Genomic DNA, 14,232 nt, shown 5'->3' with positions numbered 1-14,232 from the left:
ATGAATTTTTGCCATCGTTCTCAATGACTTGTGGCACGGTGCGTTGTCTTGGTGGACACTTTTTTCTTCTTCATATGGGGCCGTTTTGCCACGATGTCGACCTTCAAACGCTCCAATAACGCCATATAATAGTCACTGTTGATGGTTTTTCCCTTCTCGATAAAAATTATTCCATGCGCACTCCAAAAAACAGAGGCCATTACTTTGCCAGCGGACTTTTGAGTCTTTCCACGCTTCGGAGACGGTTCACCGGTCGCTGTCCACTCAGCCGACTGTCGATTGGTCTCAGGAGTGTAGTGATGGAGCCATGTTTCATCCATTGTCACATATCGACGGAAAAACTCGGGTGTATTACGAGTTAACAGCTGGGGCAGAGTCCGGAAACTCATTATCAAGCCAAGTTTTTGCTTCCACCGTTTTTTCCCCTTCAGAAAACAGTATTTTATCAAAACACGAAATTCCTTTTTTTTCATTTTTTACAATAACATAAATTGCTTCACAAAAGACGCTCTATCCCACAAACTAATTGACTTACAGACGTCAAGTTTTGACACGAATCATTTGAAGGTTGGTACTATATATAAATAATATGCATTTAATGCTAGCGACGCCATCTATGTGTCAGACCGGGGACTTATCAACCAACCTGTTATTTTCAGGATTGGTCCAAACAAAATATTGTTTGTATTGTTCCAACCTATTATTAAATTTAACGAAATTTTCTGTGTGTGGATATAATTTTAAGGCGCCAACTGGTTACTTCCATAATTTTACTTACAGCATACTCTCTAGCCTCTCTTTGTAAACACATATATGTTTATAGGCTATTTCTAAATTAATATATGTTTGCATCTAAGCATATTATATTTACAAACGGTTTATGTCCTAAACATAATATGTTCTAACATATTAACATATATGTCCCAAACATGTTATGCTAATTTATGAACATTATATGTTTGCATTTAAAAATATTGTGTTAAAAAATTTGAGTTCCAAACATATAATGTTTATACCCAAACATATGAAAAACAGTATTTTTCGTCCGTGTAGTCACAAAGAGTTCATGTCCTTAATATACGAATGTAGTTTTTGCATAGAATAGTAAAAGCAATTTTCTGGTACAAATTTTGGTTTCCTTGAACAAAATTTGATCAATTTTTCCTTGAATGCGTATTTTTCTTTTAGAGTTAGGTGATTTGACTTTAAAATAGGTATTTTTATCTCTTAAGGAGGAAAGGAAATAGGCAAAACTAAAAGAGACATGGCGATTTATGGAATTTTCGTTAAATTGTTGGTATCCAAACTAACAAACGTTTTAATTATTGAATTACTGATTTCTCTATGTTCTTACTAATAAGTTTGGTATAACTTTTTTTTTTTTTTTATAAAAATTATTCCCTTGCTTAATTAGATTTGGAACTATTATAAAAAAAAATAAATTTGACCTATAGATTAATGGATACATCTAATTTCTTACTCTACTTCCTTTTTAACTAAAACAAAAGATTTACGTATGAACTATGTTCGTAAGTACGTTATAATTAAATAATTCAAAGAACTATCAAGCTAATCGTAATATAATTATGTATATGAGTATGATAATTGTGTGACTAAATTCTACTTTGGCTCACATTGATATTCGAATAGGCAAATTTAAAGTCCAACAGCATAAAGTGTTGTTTTTCTTATTATTGAAATGTTAAATGTTTGCCACGTCCAGTTTAAAGATCATTTGATAGATAAATCTATGTCACGCATAGAATAACCACAGTAGCCACCACATTTTTTTTCAAATTAATTTGAAGATGCAAGTTTTTTGTTTTATAATTTTAAAGAGATTTATAAATGATGTCTCTAAATATGGCATTTAATTAAATCTTAATTTTTACATTATTTAGGCGTAACAGCAATTAAAATTTTTATCTAAACATTTGATATAAAAAACGGTTTATTCTTCTTAATGTTAAATTAAAATTGTTGTGAATATATATTTTTACACCTTACAACTCAGATGGAAATTTTAATTGAATTTGTTCTTTGAACAATTATTTTTGTACGCTTCATCAAAGCATCGCAATGATGGCCTTGGACTTTTATAGGGAAAAAAATATGAAAAATACCTCAAATGAATTATAAAATCATTTAGGAAAAACTCCCCTATAGAATATTCTACAAATTTAATGCAAACAGGTCGAAAACCTATGTTGTTAGCACCCATATTTCCAGTTTCTTTTCATAATTCATTGTGATTGTAAATATATAAATAAATAAATATAATGCAAAATTGCCCAAAAAGAATATACAATTGTTAAGCTTCAAAAAAGTTTATGTTTTAAAGACAAAAGTAAAGGGAAAAACATGACAAATAGTGAGTTGAAAATTATGTATTTTAACCCATTCCCTGCCATTGTACTCGCTTGAGTACAGAAAACTGGCAACATTTTATCTCGCAGAACTTTGTTCATAAATGAAATAAGGCAACGCTTCTTTTTATACCCTCCACCATAGGATGGGGGTATATTAACTTTGTATATCACATCGAAATTTGCTGTAAGACCCCATAAAGTATATATATTCTGGCACAAACAGTTGTTATTGATGTAGGTCAGATGGTATTGCAAATGGACCATATCGGTCCACTTTTACGTATAGCCCCCATATAAACGGACCCCCGAATTTGGCTTGCAGACCCTCTAAGAGAAGCAAATTTCATCCGGATGAAATTTGGAACATGATGTATATGGTCTCTAACAACCATGCAAAAATTGGTTCACATCGGTCCATAATTATATATAGCCCCCATGTAAACCGATCCCCCGATTTGGTTTTCGGAGCCTCTAAGAGAAGCAAATTTCATCCGATCCGGCTGAAATTTGGTACATGGTGTTAGTATATGGTCTCTAACATCTATGCAAAAATTGGTCTACATCGGTAAATAATTATATATAGGCCTCATATAAACCGATCCCCCGATTTGGCTTGCGGAGCCTCTAAGAGAAGCAACTTTCATCCGATCCGGCTGAAATTTGATACATGGTGTTATTATATGGTCTCTAATGACCATGCAAAAATTGGTCCCCATCGGTGCATAATTATATATAGCCCCCATATAAACCGATCACCAGATTTGACCCCCAGAGCCTCTTGGAAGACCAAAATTCATCTGATTCCGTTGATATTTGGTACGTGGTGTTAATATATGGCCTCAAACACCCATGCAAAAATTGGTCAAATCGGTCCATAATTATATATAGCCCCCATATAAACCGATCCCCAGATTTGACCTCCGGAGCCCCTTGGAAGAGAAAAATTCATCCGGTTGAAATTTGGTACGTGATGTTAGTATATGGTATCAGTCTATAATTATATATAACCCCCATATAAACCGATGCCCAGATTTGACCTCCGGAGCCTTTTGGAGAAGCAAAATTCATCCGATCTGGTTGAAATTTGGTACGTGGTAGTAGTATATGATATTTAACAACCATGCCAAAAGTGGTCCATATCAGTCCATAATCATATATAGCCCCCATATAAACCGATCCCGAGATTTGGACTCTCTTGGAGGAGCCCATTTTCCTCCGAGTCAGTTTAAATTTGGTACATTTTGCTAGTATATGGCCGTTAACAACCATGCCTAACTAGGTCCATATCGGTTATATATAGGCCTCAGATAAATCGATCCCCAATCACACAAAATTTGGTCCATATCAAGTTCAAAATTGTATATAGCCCCCATATAAGCGACCCCCATATTTCAATTCTGGCTCTCTACGTACCGTGCAAAAGTCCATATCGATTCTTAATTATTTGTAGATGTGGTATATATTAGACAAAAAAGGTATGCGTGGGTACCTTTTTTGTCTAATATATACCACGTATGGACTAACTCACAATTATAAAAATGAAAACATGACGTGTAAATAGTTAGTACTCGTAATTGCTTGCTTATATTCAACAGTTTTTACTTTGAAGTACTTGGCATAATTTGGATTTTGAAACTGGAATTTGTTTGTACATGAATACCTTTATTAACCCTTTCACTACTGATGTCCACTTAAAAGGACATACGAAAAAGACACCAAATTCTATTTCACCACATAGTTTCGATTTATTTCCCGATGTTATTTTAAACTAGAGGCTTTAATATAAATAAGATATAAATATTTTCCATATTGGTGAGGTCTAAAATACATTTCTATAAACTTCTTTAGCAATAAACGAAAAATATGAAAATTTGAGACAATTTTTCTACTGCATGTTTCTAGTAAATGGACATTCATACAAAAACTATAGCTGATATTTTTTCGGGTCCTCTGTATACCCTCCACCATAGGATGGGGGGTATATTAACTTTGTCATTCCGTTTGTAATACATCGAAATATTGCTCTAAGACCCCATATAGTATATATATTCTGGGTCGTGGTGAAATTCTGAGTCGATCTGAGCATGTCCGTCCGTCCGTCCGTCTGTTGAAATCACGCTAACTTCCGAACGAAACAAGCTTTCGACTTGAAACTCGGCACAAGTAGTTGTTATTGATGTAGGTCGGATGGTATTGCAAATGGGCCATATCGGTCCACTTTTACGTATAGGCCCCATATAAACGGACCCCCAAATTTGGCTTGCGATTGCTCTAAGAGAAGAATATTTCATCCGATCCGGCTGAAATTTGGTACATGGTGTTAGTATATGGTCTCTAACAACCACGCAAAAATTGGTCCACATAGGTCCATAATTATATATAGCCCCCATATAAACCGATCCTCAGATTTGGCTTGCGGAGCCTCTAAGAGAAGAAAATTTCATCCGATCCGGCTGAAATTTGGTGCATGGTGTTAGTATATGGTCTCTAACAACTATGCAAAAATTGGTCTACATCGGTCAATAATTATATATAGCCCCCATATAAACCGATCCCCCGATTTGGCTTGGGAAGCCTCTAAGAGAAGCAAATTTCATCCGAGCCGACTGAAATTTGGTACAGGGTGTTAGTATATGGTCTTTAACAACCATTCAAAAATTGGTCCATATCGGTCCATAATTATATATAGCCCCCATATAAACCGATCCCCAGATTTGGCTTGCGGAGCCTCTAAGAGAAGCAAATTTCATCCTATCCGCCTGAAATTTGGTACATGGTGTTAGTATACGGTTTGTAATGACCATGCAAAAATTGGTCCACATCGGTGCATAATTATATATAGCTCCATATAAACCGATCGCCAGATTTGACCTCATCGGATTCGGTTAAAATTTGGTACGTGATGTTAGTATATGGTATCCAACAACCATGCATGAATTGGTTCATATCAGTCCATAATTATATATAGCCCCCATATAAACCGATCCCCAGATTTGACCTCCGGTGCCTTGTGGAGAAGCAAAATTCATTCGATCTGGTTGAAATTTGGTACGTGGTGGTAGTATATGATATTTAACAACCATGCCAAAAGTGGTCCATATCAGTCCATAATCATATATAGCCCCCATATAAACCGATCCCTAGATTTGGTTTTGGAGCCTCTTCTAGGAGCAAATTTCATCCGAGTCAGTTGAAATTTGGTACATTGTGCTAGTATATGGCCGTTAACAACCATGCCTTACTAGGTCCATATCGGTCTATAGTTATAATTAGCCCTCAGATAAATCACACAAAAATTGGTCCATATCAAGTTCATAATTGTATATAGCCCCCATAAAAGCGACCCACATATTTCAATTCTGGCTCCGTACGTACCGTGCAAAACTCCATATCTATTCGTAATTATTTGTAGACTTACATACCTTTTTATACCCACCACCATAGAATGGTGACGGGGGTATAATAAGTTTGTCATTCCGTTTGTAACGCATTGAAATATCGATTTCCGACTATATAAAGTATATATATTCTTGATCAGGGAGAAATTCTAAGACGATATAAGCATGTCCGTCTGTCCGTCTGTCTGTCTGTCTGTCTGTCTGTCTGTCTGTCTGTTGTAATCACTCTACAGTTTTCAATAATGAAGCAATCGTGCTGAAATTTTGCACAAACTCGTCTTTTGTCTGCAGGCAGGTCAAGTTCGAAGATGGGCTATATCGGTCCAGGTTTTGATATAGTCCCCATATAAACCGACCTCCCGATTTGGGGTCTTGGGCTTATAGAAATCGTAGTTTTAATCCAATTTGCCTGAAATTTGAAATCTAGAGGTATTTTATGACCATAAAGAGGTGTGGCAAAAATGGTGAGTATCGGTCCATGTTTTGGTATAGCCCCCATATAGACCGATCTCCCGATTGTACTTCTTGGGCTTATAGAAACCGCAGTTTTTATTCAATTTACCTGAAATTGGAAATCTAGAGGTATTGTAGGACCACAAATACGTGTGCCAAAAATTGTGAGTATCGGTCCATGTTTTGGTATGGTCCCCATATAAAACGACCTCCCGATTTGGGGTCTTGGGCTTATAGAAAGCGAAGTTTTTATCCAATTTGTCTGAAATTGGATATCTAGAGGTATTTTAGGACCATAAAGAGGTGTGCCGAAAATGGTGAGTATCGGTCCATATTTTGGTATAGCCCCCATATGGACCGATTTCCCGATTTTACTTCTTGGGCTTCTAGAATCCGAAGTTTTTATGCTATTTGCCTGAAATTAGAAATCTAGAGGTATTTTCGGGTCATAAAGAGGTGTGCCGAAAACGGTGAGTATCGGTCCATATTTTAGTATAGCCCCCATAAGAACGATCTCCCGATTTAGCTCCTTGGGTTTCTAGAAACCGTAGTTTTTATCTGACTTGCCTGAAATTGTAAATATTCTGGTATTTTAGGCTCACAAAAACGTGTATCGGATTAAGTTTTTATCGGTCCATTTGGTAATGCATCCATATAGACCGACTTCACTTCTTGAGGGTGTAGAAGGCGCACTGATCACGAAAATTGCTTGAAACCCAATGTAAAATTTCCAGATTTTACTTCTACAGATTTAAGATTTCAAATCAAGACGTTATTTTATAATTTTCTTGCACACTTACAAGAGATTTTAATGATTCCTCTAAAACTCAAACAAAAATGGTTCTTATAAATCCAGAATCTGATATAGTCCTCATAGGTGAAATCTTTAAATTTATCTTCGGGAAGTGTCCTCAAGCCCTCCTGAAATTTCAAAGGAAACCCCAATATTTGGTTCATGGTGGTGGGTATTTAAGATTCGGCCCGGCCGAACTTAGTGCTGTATATACTTGTTGTCTAATATATACCACGTGTGGACTAACTCACAATTTAGAAAACGATTTAAGATACCACAACCCAAGTAATTCGATTGTGTATAACAGTCTTTCGTAGAAGTATCTACGCAATCCATGGTTCGGCCTGGCCGAACTTACGACCCTTTATACTTGTTTATATTTTTTCTCACACTTTGAAGTATATTATAGGCCAAATAGCGCTTATTCTCGTAAGGATAGTTGGTTACAATTCAAGAAGCAAGTTTTTAGAACAAGCTCATATAGATCTTGAAGTAATTGAGGTGGGTTTTCAAACTGGTAATTTTTGTTCTACATGCTGTTAGTACAAGTAAAAACAGAAGAAAAATTAAAGTTTTTAACATTAGATTTATTTCGGTAGTGAAAGGGTTAATATATCGCAAACAGAGAATAAAAATTCGATGAATGAGATCTGCATCCAATTTTAATTTTATCGGTCCTAAATTTAAAGCCAGGGAGGTCCGTAAAAAATGTCTTTATTTTAAAGAAGCCGCATCGGGATCAATATCAAAATCCTTAAAGGAAGGTGAAAATCTTTGGATCCAAGTAAATTTTGTTTTGAGTGTATAAATATGACATCAAAAATCTTCTTGTAAAGCGAAAATTAAGTCAATCTCTAATATATCAACCGTATAAGTTGTCACATTTGAAAAAGAGCATATTCAAAGGTAGAAAATTAATTGCAACTCCCAAATGTTCAAACCCCAACAAAATCAACAGTACGCACATACAACCCAACAAATCTTCTTAAAATTAATATAATGAAAAGGTTTATTTTTAATAATACATCCCATGAAATAATAGATAGCATGAGATAATAATTTTACCACATTGAAAAAATTATTGTCGTGAGGCCAAAGATTTCATGTCCTTAAAATACGAATGCAAATTTTGCTTAGCATAGAAGAAACATTTCCCTAATATAAATTTTTTTTGCTTGTCTAAAAGTCGATAAACTTTTCAATGAAGTCGTATTGTCCTAATAATTAAGTGATTTGACTTAAAAATGGGTATCATAACATGAAAGAAAAATTTTTTGGGGTAAGGTCATCTTGACGTTAATAATTCAGAAAAATTCTTTAAAATTAATGAAATTATCTTTAAATTTGTCTTTGTGCATCTTGACTACAAAGCAAAAAATCGTTCAAAAATAGGACATGTTTTCAACACTTTATTTTAAAGACGTTTTTTATTTGAAACATAACATAATTTCAACTGGAAGTCGAGTCTGAATTTGGAAAATAAAGTTGTCGTTAACTCGTTTATAAAGGACTTTGATAGCATATGATGACAAGAAAGCTGAAAAAACGATAAATTAAAAATTACTTCCTAGAAGCAGGAACACAAAACCCAAATTTGAAAGAGAATTGTGTCTTAAAAGTATCCTTACTTGTATTCTCCGCTTCTTTGGCTCGGAATCAATACCAAAATTGTTAAAGTAAAGACAAAATCTTTGGAACCGGTTCCATTTGACGTCAGCACTTTTTAACATGTTTCGTGTTAGAGAAGGTAATTTATAATTGCTAAGAAATTGTTAAATATCGTATATGTTATGAGATAATTGCATGGGTAATTTGTATTTATTTTGCTTTAAAATATTATTATGTTCACATGAACAATCATAGCAATTTGGTCTGTATAACAATTAAAAAGCCATAGGCCTGACCTAAAGATAGCGCCATTAGAATTAAATCTATATGTTTTCGTTACCCCTAACGATCGATGTATAGTTATAATTATATTAGACTAATATGAACATACAGTGGGGAGCAAAACCGAGTGCACACACAGAAAAAAGTGCCTTCGAAACTAAAGAATTTAAATGTTCATCAAGTTAGATTAGCCTTTTATATCCATTAAGTCAAATTTCTGTTTAAAATAATAAAATTTACTTGTTTCAGTAAAAAACTCCTAAACAAAGCAGTTAGAAATAGTTCATTAACTAGAATAAGGTATGGAATTTTATTCCTCTCGGATTATTTTTGATTTTAATGTATTATTCATAATACATTAAAATCAATGCATGCTTATTATACCCTGCGCCACACTGTGGAACAGGGTATTATAAGTTAGTGCATATGTTTGTAACACCCAGAAGGAGACGAGATAGACACATGGTGTCTTTGGCAATAATGCTCAGGGTGGGTCCCTGAGTCGATATAACCATGTCCGTCTTTCCGTCCGTCCGTCTGTCTGTCTGTGAACACATTTTGTGATCAAAGTCTAGGTCGCAATTTAAGTCCAATCGCCTTCAAATTTGGCACATGTTCCTAATTTGGGTCAGAATAGAACCCTATTGATTTGGGAAGACATTGGTTCAGATTTAGATATAGCTCCCATATATATCTTTCGCCTGATATACACTAATATAGACCCAGCAGCCAGAGTCTTATACCGATTTGCTTGAAATCCCAGCAAAAAAAGCGTCGCCAAAAAAGTAGTGAAAATGTTCTTTTTGGATCCGGAAGTGGTGCAAAATTGGCGCAGAAGCGATGATTTTAACATGGGCTTGTCATAGGACGGATGTCCACCATTTCAACAGCCGCTGCACTGAATTTGCATCACTTCTTAAGCTGTGATGCGAATCCAGTGATTTGGATGTGAATAAAGAATTTTTTTTATATTTTGATATTTTGACGAATAAATATTTTTTTAATTGCTTTTATGATTTTTAGTGCATTATAACGCTTGTCTGGAATGTTTGACATCAAATATTTTTAAAAATTCGCAATTTATCTAGAAAGGATTTTGCATTTTTTTCGTCAAAATTTATATAATTTGCACTATTTTATTAATTTTTAATCTGTTTTTAACCCATTTGAAACAATAACATTTTAAATTTCCCATTAAAAATATGCAAAAAGCGGGTTATAAAAAATTGACTCAAATGAACTTCTTGTGCAGTTAAAATAAAGAACGTCTTTCGGAGGACATTTTTGGAAGTGCTTTTAAAGTTGTTGTTTGCTGAGATTTTGTACAAACATAACACTTAGTCGTATAGTCAAGTGTGCAAAATTTGATTGAAATCGGTTCAGATTTAGATATAGCTCCCATATATATATATATATATATATATATATATATATATATATATATATATATATATATATATATATATATATATATATATATATATATATATATATATATATATATATATATATATATATATATATATATATATATATATATATATATATATATATTTCGCCCGATAAGGACTTATATGGCCCCAAAAGCCAGAGTTTTACCCTAATTTGCTTAAAATTTTGCACAAGAAAAACAATTAGTACTATAGTCAAGCGTGCCAAATTTTATTGAAATCGGTTCAGATTTAGATATAGCTCCCATATATATCTTTCGCCCGATATGGACTAATATGGTCCTAATAGCCAGAGTTTTGGCCCAATTTACTTGAAATTTTGCACAGGAAGTAGATTTAGCATTGTAGCTATGTGTGCCAAATTTGATTGAAATCAGTTCATATTTAGATATAGCTCCCATATATAGCTTTCGCCCGATTTACACTCATATGGCCCAAGAGGCCAATTTTTTGCTCCGATTTAGTTGAAATTTTGCACAGGGAGTAAACTTAGCATTATTGCTATGCGTGCCAAATTTGGTTGAAATCGGTTCAGATTTAGATATATCTCCCATATATAGGTTTCGCCCGATTTACACTCATATGACCACAGAGGCCAATTTTTAACTCCGATTTCGTTGAAATTTTGCATAGGGTGTAGAATTAGCATTGTAGCTATGCTTGCCAAATTTGGTTGAAATCGGTTCAGATTTAGATATAGCTCCCATATATAGCTTTGCCCGATTTACACTCATATGACCACAGAGACCAATTTTTAACTCCGATTTAGTTGAAATTTTGCACAGAGAGTAGAATTAGCATAGTTGCTTTGCGTGCCAAATTTGGTTGAAATCGGTTCAGATTTAGATATAGCTCCCATATATATGTTTTTCTGATTCCGACAAAAAAGGTCAAAATACCAACATTTTCCCTGTAAAATCGCCACTGCTTAGTCGAAAAGATGTAAAAATGAATCTAATTTTCCTAAACTTCTAATACATATATATCGTGCGATAAATCATAAATAAACTTTTGCGAAGATTCCTTAAAATTGCTTCAGATTTAAATGTTTCACATATTTTTTTACTGACATTGTGTTCCACCCTAGTGTATTAGCCGACTAAAATTTTTAGTCTATAGATTTTGTAGAAGTCTATCAAATCTGTCCAGATCGAGTGATATTTAAATGTATGTATTTGCGACAAACCTTTATATGTAGCCTCCAACACATTTGACGGATGTGATATGGTATCGAAAATTTAGATCTACAAAGTGTTGCAGGGTATAACATAGTCGGCCCCGCCCGACTTTAGACTTTCCTTACTTATTTTTATTTTAGTTTAAGTAATGGTGTAGTATGGGTATATGATTTATTTGAATTACAGTTTCATTTATCAGGAAATAAAGTATAAACGAAATAAATTTTGTAGCAATTGAACTCAATAAACGTTTTTTATAAAGCAAGTAAAGCATACTCCTAAGTGGTAAACATGCACTCTGTTTTACTCCCCAATATATATTCCAATTTGATTTGTATCATATTTAAGTATGTTCATATATCATAGACCCCAATATTAATATATTTTCTATCCAAATGTCAGTATTTAGAAGTATGGAACTACGTGATGGAATTGCATGGTTGCAATTCCATCAGCAAACTAATAGTAATTGCCTTGGGAGCTATACTCTATGTGGAAATTTCTAATAAGTAATGCGTAATGAGATTTAAGATTATTAAACATTTGCAATTTTTTTCAAACAAATGTTAAGCGTATGGACACTAGGTGTTTCAGTAGGATGGTTTACATGACAGATGCTTGTTGATTTCTAATTAATAAATAAATTTAAGAAACTTTTAGAACAGCTTTGAGAATTGACCTACACAGCCTAAAGACACACTCTAAAATTCAGTAAAGGTCAGGGACCATATAAAAATTTCAAGGTCATATCTATGACTTTCGTAGACTTTGTTGATTAAAATTCCCCAAAAACATCGTAAAGCAAAGAAAATAAATAAATAAAACTAATTTGCAAAATCAAATATACCACAACAAGTTTTATTTTCAATCATCAAAACAATCGGCTAGTTGCAACTCAGGCTTGGCAAGCAAAACAACATCAAGTAATATTGGATGACCTATAAATATTTGTAAATTATAAAATTACAAAAATCATATAAAACTTATAATAAAATTTCTCAAATGTATATCAGTAATAGTGAATGGGGGACAGGCTGTCAGGCGTTAGTAGGTATGCAGTGGATTATCAGCACTGTAGTCATCTTCATAATGACAGTAGTGGTCATCATATCATCACTATCATAATCTTCTCTTGATTTTGGATTGGTTGTATTGATCAATATTTGATTTCAATAACACGAACTGAATAGAAATTCGAGTATTGTTTAGCAGCTTTATGTGAAGATATTGCAAAATTTTATAGCCACATAAATAAGGGAGGCGATAAAAAATATACCACTTGTGAACTTGGCGAATTTCAAGAAAAGGCATAATGCGAGTATTTCTATTCAAATCTCATGTCAATCGGTCAGTCAACTTATATGGTTAATATGAATAACTCACATTAAATTAAAGGGAGTCCTATATCCGATGACATATGTCACCATAAAGTTCATTTATGAAATTATTCAATAAACAAAACCAATTTTTGTAGTTACTTTTATATATTTGTATTAGTTTTGAAACCAAATTTAGTTTCTTATATGTCATAGGAATTCTGAAATTGAAATTTTATTATAAATGTTATTGAAACTTGCAGGGCGTACACAAATATTAGTGCAAATTATGTTGTTCAGAAAGACAATTGTTATAAAAATATACACCACTTTAGTGGTGTAAAGGTTTAAATATTTGATTCGGTGTATTGTGAGTTTCTTATCGGAAATAATCTTACTAAAAGTCGTATTCACCGATTACTCAGAAATACATCAAGGGTACCTACATTGGACCCATATAAATTTAAATTAATTAAATTAAATTATGTGCTTAATTTATTTGCGTGTCCAACAGAACAATGCATTCGAAATTTGACTAGAAACAAAGGAACACTACATTTCAATAAATAAAGTTAGGGCATAAATCTAAATTTAAAACCAGTAAGGAAAGTCTAAAGTCGGGCGGGGCCGATTATATTATACCCTGCACCACTTTGTAGATCTAAATTTTCGATACCATATCACATCCGTCAAATGTGTTGGGGGCTATATATAAAGGTTTGTCCCAAATACATACATTTAAATATCACTCGATCTGGAAGAATTTGATAGACTTCTACAAAATCTATAGACTCAAAATTAAGTCGGCTAATGCACTAGGGTGGAACACAATGTTAGTAAAAAACCAGTAAGGAAAGTCTAAAGTCGGGCGGGGCCGATTATATTATACCCTGCACCACTTTGTAGATCTAAATTTTCGATACCATATCACATCCGTCAAATGTGTTGGGGGCTATATATAAAGGTTTGTCCCAAATACATACATTTAAATATCGCTCGATCTGGAAGAATTTGATAGACTTCTACAAAATCTATAGACTCAAAATTTAAGTCGGCTAATGCACTAGGGTGGAACACAATGTTAGTAAAAAAATATGGGAAACGTTTAAATCTGAAGCAATTTTAAGGAAACTTCGAAAAAGTTTATTTATGATTGATCGCTCGATATATATGTATTAGAAGTTTAGGAAAATTAGAGTCATTTTTACAACTTTTCGACTAAGCATTGGCGATTTTACAAGGAAAATGTTTGTATTTTGACCATTTTTGTCGAAATCAGAAAAACATATATATGGGAGCTATATCTAAATCTGAACCGATTTCAACCAAATTTGGCACGCATAGCTACAATGCTAATTCTACTCCCTGTGCAAAATTTCAACTA

The 14,232-nt window shown here is 33.5% G+C and overlaps 1 protein-coding gene across 1 annotated transcript in view; it reads left to right on the top strand.

Annotated features, from left to right (window-relative positions):
* Positions 1-14,232, top strand: part of LOC142230279 (uncharacterized) — a 70,230-nt gene that overhangs the window by 6,756 nt on the left and 49,242 nt on the right. The gene's annotated exons all lie outside the window — the stretch shown is intronic.

This window comes from Haematobia irritans, chromosome 3 (genome assembly GCF_050003625.1).
Source record: "Haematobia irritans isolate KBUSLIRL chromosome 3, ASM5000362v1, whole genome shotgun sequence".
Classification (NCBI taxonomy): domain Eukaryota; kingdom Metazoa; phylum Arthropoda; class Insecta; order Diptera; family Muscidae; genus Haematobia; species Haematobia irritans.
This window is presented reverse-complemented; position numbering and strand designations above follow the sequence as displayed.